Below are 6,607 nucleotides of genomic sequence, written 5' to 3'. Positions count from 1 at the left end.
TTCACACAGAGATTTTCACACAGATTTTCACACGGAGATTTTCATACGGTGATTTTCACAGAGATTTTCACACAGATTTTCACACAGAGATTTTCACACAGAGATTTTCACACAGACTTTCACACACAGACTTTCACACAGATTTTCACACAGAGATTTTCACACCGAGATTTAATTTTTTTTATTTATTTATTAATTCTTTTTTTTATTCCATTCGAAGATCTAACGATAGTAAATGTTACCATAATGAATTGGCATATCTTTCAGCTTAGCAAACAAAAAAAAATCAAGCATCTAGCGCAACAATTATTGACGTCACCATGAGTGAAAATATCATCGTACTCGGCGATAGGTGAAATATTGAAAAAACGTCATAACTCCGAAAATACGAAAAATCGCATAACATACATGGGGGTGATTCGGATAGCCCTCTAGGTCCTCTACCTCCCAGCTTCCGTTCATCACTACTTTTTGGGACACCCTGTATTATGTGGATTTAGATAAGTTCATCAATATTATTGGTGAACTTATCTACACACAAACATTCGCCACTAAGTGTAGAGTCAGGTAGGTTTAAAATTAGATGAAAACACAGACAGAATTTTTATTCCTCATCTTGTTTACAAATAATTTATATTATCCCGTATAATATATTGTATAATATTATACGGGATAATATAAATTATTTGTAAACAAGATGAGGAAAAAAATTCTGTCTGTGTTTTCTGTATAATGTCAGAAACAGTACATAAAAGGTATAAAAGAACGTATAATTGCCCCATTTCAACGAAATTCGTGATTTAATATTCACAACACGCGCTCATGATGTATCGATGAAACATATTCATGTGTTCTTTCAACTTGTACTAACATTATCCGCGACAAACAGAGCCTTTGTCATTCGTCTTGGATTTATAGTTTCGGCTACATTGATAATTGTATTTGAAGTAGTAGTTCTGAGCAAACACATATTAAGGTTGATTTGACAATCCAGAGACAAAGTAAATAATTGAATTAAAGAAATACTGACTATGTTAAGAAAATCTTGCCTGCATATTACTTTCATAGTAAGATTATGTAGAGTTTTGTCTAGAATTTGAATTCAAATGTTTAATAATCTTTATCAACAGCTTTCATGATCAAGTTAAATATAATACTTACCACGTTGTAATTATGTGTTCTGTAGGCTGTGCGGTACTAAACCTTTAATAAATTAACACATACCAATCAGAGCCGCGATAAGGTCGCTCATTACAATACAAAATTATGTTTGCTTTATTGCAGATAACGAGTAATTCATGGTTTAGGAGTAAAGCAGGTTGTGTGTGTGTGTGTGTGCTGGAACATTGACCGCAGATAACTCGGTGTGCTTTTGCACGCCTCATAAGCGAAGCGTTGAGGTGGGTACTACTGTCACTTCGCGCAAAACATCTGATTTTTCAAACTTAAAATGTCTTTATGTATCATACATTGCACTTGTAAGATAATACATACACACACATATTAAGAAAAAACACTATTTTTAACGTTCATGATATTTTTGATGTCATTTTTGTTATTTAAACTAGTTAAAAAACAGTTTAAAAAAGTTCTGTCTTGGACGTCCGTGTGTCTGTATGTGCGGATCCTTTTTCTTGTTAACACGATAGCGACCGAAATACTTTACTAATCGAGTCTTTTTTTTTCTCTTACGCTTGAGTATGCTCAGGAATAGAACCCTTTCATTTTTCAGGGTCTGATTCGATGTGGTTTAATTGTTATTAAATAAACAAAAATAATAATTAATAAATATTTATTAAAAAAAAATTATGAGGCGTGCACTTTTGGATTTTCCAAATTATTTATTATTATTAAGACTTAGAAAACATAAATAGTTTACAAGAATTAAGGTGAATATAGCTGTTGAAGTAAGCCCAGTCCCTGTTTGAAATATTGAAAAATTGTTATTACATATTATTCTGAGAAATTATTGTTGTCATATATTATTTTCATGTTGTACTTTATTGTGTGATAAAGCATTAGACTATATTATTCATTTGATGTTCCGAGTTATATAAAATTAAGGGAATATTCGGTTGACTTCCAATGATTAAATACATAGACGCATTTCACAGAAATACTGTAACAAAGCAATGTTATTTTCTCGGATAAATAAAATATAAGGCAATATAAAAATAACAGTATAAATATAATTGTATACTTATTTCAGACTAGAGGTCCGCCCCGGCTTCGCCCGTGGTACATATTTCGCAATAAAAGGTAACCTATGTCCTTTCTCGGGTATCAAAATATCTCCATACCAAATTTCATGCAAATTGAAACTCAAACTCAAACATTTATTTATTCAATTAGACTTCTTCTAGAAGCACTTTTGAAACGTCATTAGGTACATATTTTTAACATTTACCACCGTTTCGGAAAGCAGTATCTACGGAGAAGAATCGGCAAGAAACTCCATAGTTGCTCTTTTTAATCATGTCAGTTTTACAATTGTATAAATTACATATGTAACATCATAATATGCCAAAGAACGCGTGATTGAGGTGAAAGAAGGCGTGATTGAGTAACAGACAGACAGACAGAGACGCATTAATAATATTAGTATGGATTTATGTACTAATGAAGTCTTTGGATTTTCATAAAAATGTCATAGTTTTATGCCGTTGACTATGAAAAAACTTTGCAGGTAGTTAAGTAATTAAAGTAACAATAATGTGAAAGTAAATGAACCTTGAGGAGCAGCTCGAGAGCTTCGCTGATCAACACATTATACAGCTGATAGAGATTTAATATTATTAACTAACTACCATTTTTATGAATATAAATCAAATTGAAAACCGGATTGGAAATTCATGTTAGAAAATGTGTTTTGTTTATATGAAATGGGGGTAAGATTTTTCTGATAGAGACGGAAAATAGAAAAACTAAGAAAAGCAAATGGATCTTAATAAGTTTTATTGATAGCATACAAAATTACATTCATAGCTTTAACATTGATTTTTTATATAATTTTATACTACGTAAAAAGTATAGCGGGGAAAACAGGAAATCTTTAATAAATCCGTTTATGATCGGTGATAAATAAGGAATTCGGTGGAGTCGGAGCCGTCACGTGCGGCTGAAATAAAGCTATCGTATATCGGTCGGATGCGTGTCGTATAAAACGGTTAATATCGTCGTAAAATCTGACGGGACGCTGCGGCGAAGGGATACTCACTGACGGACATACGAATTATAGTTTACGACGCCACATATTGGTTACTATTCGTTTCGCTGTGCTCGGGGTTCATATAGTTGAATGATAATTTATCGTGAGTTATAAAATTATCGGTATCCAGTAAAACATCGCTTATTCGTGCTACGTGAAAAAAAAGGCATTTAATATTATTTAAGTTTGATACAACGTGAGAAACTTTATTCTGTCTCAAATGTAAATTAAATGTAAATAATTAAAGTATTATCTTATACTAGTTCTAAAAATAATCAAATTCTAATAAAAGTTTTCGAGAAAGAGATACGAGAGGGTACTACTAATTGTTTTTTTAACTAATGAAACATTTGAAGTAGGTATTGTTAAAAATTGTAAAGCGTTTTTTAATTGAACATCATGATTATACTAGTGTTAGCTAATGTCTATTCTGTGCTTATACTGGTAAAATGTCTGTATAGAAAAAAAGTAGGCCAATACAAAGTTAAGAGTGTTAAGGTCATCTTCAATATTTTACGCGCCTCAGTGAGGCTCGAAGAGTAAATCCGTCTCGACAATGTTGAAATATTGTTCGCACGTGATCGCGCGGATACGTGCGAGCCGCCCGCGCCGCGGACCTTGACTTGGTAATATAAATATGTAATAACTGGTTAAGTGCCTGTGAGACGCTCACAGGCTCTACGTAATTAGTCTTTCCTTATAAAATTAACTTGCCTTGGTAAGGAAAGCTTTCTGTTAAATTAATAATTTAATTTCGTAGACATTATTAAAGTTTGTTTAAACGATAGCAGAATATTTCATATTTTAATATGTTCAATTATTTAATCAATCATAAAATATGTAACACGTAAACTTTAATGATCAAAATATGAATATGAAATAAAATTACCTGCTCATTTCTTCTCCGCTAAGAACACTCGTGGGTTTTGTATTTTCCTACGATAATTAGGATATTGTTGTAGGTAAAAATGTGTTAAAAGTATTAAGGATTATTTAAGCAACGTATAAGGAATGTGCGGCCCGCGCGGGAGCCGGGAGCCCGGGACCGCCTTACTCGTAAATGTTATGAAATTCCGCGAATTCCTTCATATTTCATGCGACACATCTGATGCCCTAACGTAAAGGGAACGTCTTCCAAAACATTATTTATGTACGAGCTTGCATATTAAAAATGTTTATAAATGAAATAGATTCGTCAGACAAAATTTCGTAAGCGGAATGATTTATGATTAATTTAAAGTTACGAATAAGAAAAAGTATGCGTTGGCCGGGAATCGAACCCGGATCAACTGCTTGGAAGGCAACTATGCTGACCATTACACCACCAACGCTTGTGAACCATTCCCTGAAATTAGAAACGTTTTTACCAAATACAAAATCTTTATAAAGCAATTTGTTTAGACAGCTGTATTACTTTGGCCTTAAAACTTTATTTTTGTTTGAAATAATACATTTATATAAACAATAATAATTGAAAATATCTCATCAAACTTTTCTGGAACGAGTCTCCCTAAGATAGTTAAATAGCAATAATAAACAACGTATAGTAGGAGAAGCTCATCACAGTGTATTGCAATGAACCGCAGAGCTGGGCCGCCCCGGGGCCCGGCCGACCCGTGTCAAACATAACGGTAACAGAACCGGTACAACAGAAAAGGTTAAAAGGATTGCAGCGCGAGCGTGTAATTAGTCACGCGGAGTCATTAAAGCGACTCATTATTGAGTCGATCGACTTGTGGGGCCGGCGGGAGGGGGGGACAGTAATCTAAGAATTAATTGATTCTCGCCGCATCCCCGTCCGTCACTCGCGAACAGAGCTTCTTGTTATTTTTAAACCGTTTAATCGCGAGACAATTGAATCGGGAAACGGAAAATGAGGATGAAGGGTTTGTTAATTTGTTATTAATTGCAAATTGTTGTTCGTTGGTGAGCTTGAGAATTCATGTTCATTTTGCACGGATATAAGAAAGTTTTGATGAAACAATAGAACTTGATGTGCTTACAATTAATAAGATGTTGATGCTTTACGCACATCTTAAGCCACTCTTAATACCTTGTCTATGGTAATCTTGGAAATTACTGCTGACTTAAATATATTAAACCGTTTTAAGAAAGCCAACTTTAATATTTATAAGGATACCTGAGCAGCTCAAGTACAAGTTAAAATATTCGGCGACCCGCATCCCGCAGCCCTCGTCACCGGGACTCGTGATTCTATAATTGTGTACATCACGATATCTGTCGAATCGCAAATAAGACTTCTACTAATTCCCTTATATTTGCAAACTACCACTTATCGCGACGCATCTTACCGGTGTCAAATGTTCTTCCTTGTGAATTCTAGGGTCTAAGCATTAAAGGGGAATTTCGGTTGTTTTGCTTTTGGATATATGCCCGTTACATTTTGAACTACCCTTTACAGGGTTTTGTAATACTGTAATGTGGGGAATTAATGGATTTGTATAAATAAAGTAATTACTTTTGCATTAGAAATAGGGTTTAATTTATTTTCCTTATCGCTAAAATGCTGATTCCAGCAATTCATTTTTTGTGGAATTAAAGTCACCGCTTATTTTTCCCATCTGCCAAACTGTTGCTCTTTGATTCCGTGAAATTTAGGCTTGTATTTGTGAGTGTATATTTTTAACAATGTGTTATTCTTCAGCAATTATTGTCTCACTGTTATTTGATTACAACTAGGAGTACCTTGTTATATTATTAGTATTTATTATATTATGTCATGTTTATTACAATATATATCAGCCATTTATACTGTTTACCGTACATATTTACACTATGGGTGATAGCCCCGAAATGTTATACATATTTAATTTCAATCGTTTTCCATGAAATAGTCCATTAATTATTACCTCTTTATTTTTTTACGAAATCTATTAGCCCTGTTACTGTACAGTCGAAATCAACCATTGGCAAAGAACTAGCACCAATTAAAATCGACTGAATCTCATCTTTGAGGAATATCACGGAGAGAATAAGAGTAACGAAATTTAACACCGAAGTTTTACCAATCAGATGAATCCAACCTTTATTATTCAAACTCAAAATAAATACCAACTTCAAACTATAAATAATAAATAAATAAATATTATAGGACATTATTGCACAAATCAACCTAGTCCCACAGTAAGCTCAATTAAGACTTGTGTTGTGGGTACTAGGCGACGATAAATATAATATTTAATATTTAATATATAGATAATAACACCCAGACCCAAGAACAAATAATTGAGTTCATCACACAAATATTTGCCCTGACCGGGGATCGAACCCGGGACCGTCGGCTCAGTACCTAGGCAGTTACGTTACCACTGCGCCAACCGCGTCAAAGTTATTAGTTGTTAAGGTGTTCAAAACACATTCGAAGAACCGTAAAAACTT

The 6,607-nt window shown here is 33.6% G+C and overlaps 1 non-coding gene across 1 annotated transcript; it reads right to left on the bottom strand.

Moving 5' to 3' along the window:
- Positions 1 to 4,467: 4,467 nt before the first annotated feature.
- On the bottom strand, positions 4,468 to 4,539 carry TRNAG-UCC (transfer RNA glycine (anticodon UCC)). The gene has a single exon. It is a non-coding gene; the product is annotated as a tRNA-Gly (tRNA).
- Positions 4,540 to 6,607: the final 2,068 nt, after the last annotated feature.

Source organism: Colias philodice, chromosome 2 (genome assembly GCF_061535455.1).
Source record: "Colias philodice isolate Cphi_HAF_F1 chromosome 2, ilColPhil1 Martin Lab GWU primary, whole genome shotgun sequence".
In the NCBI taxonomy this organism is placed as follows: domain Eukaryota; kingdom Metazoa; phylum Arthropoda; class Insecta; order Lepidoptera; family Pieridae; genus Colias; species Colias philodice.
Note: the sequence above shows the minus strand (reverse complement) of the source record. Positions and strands in the feature narration are given on the sequence as shown.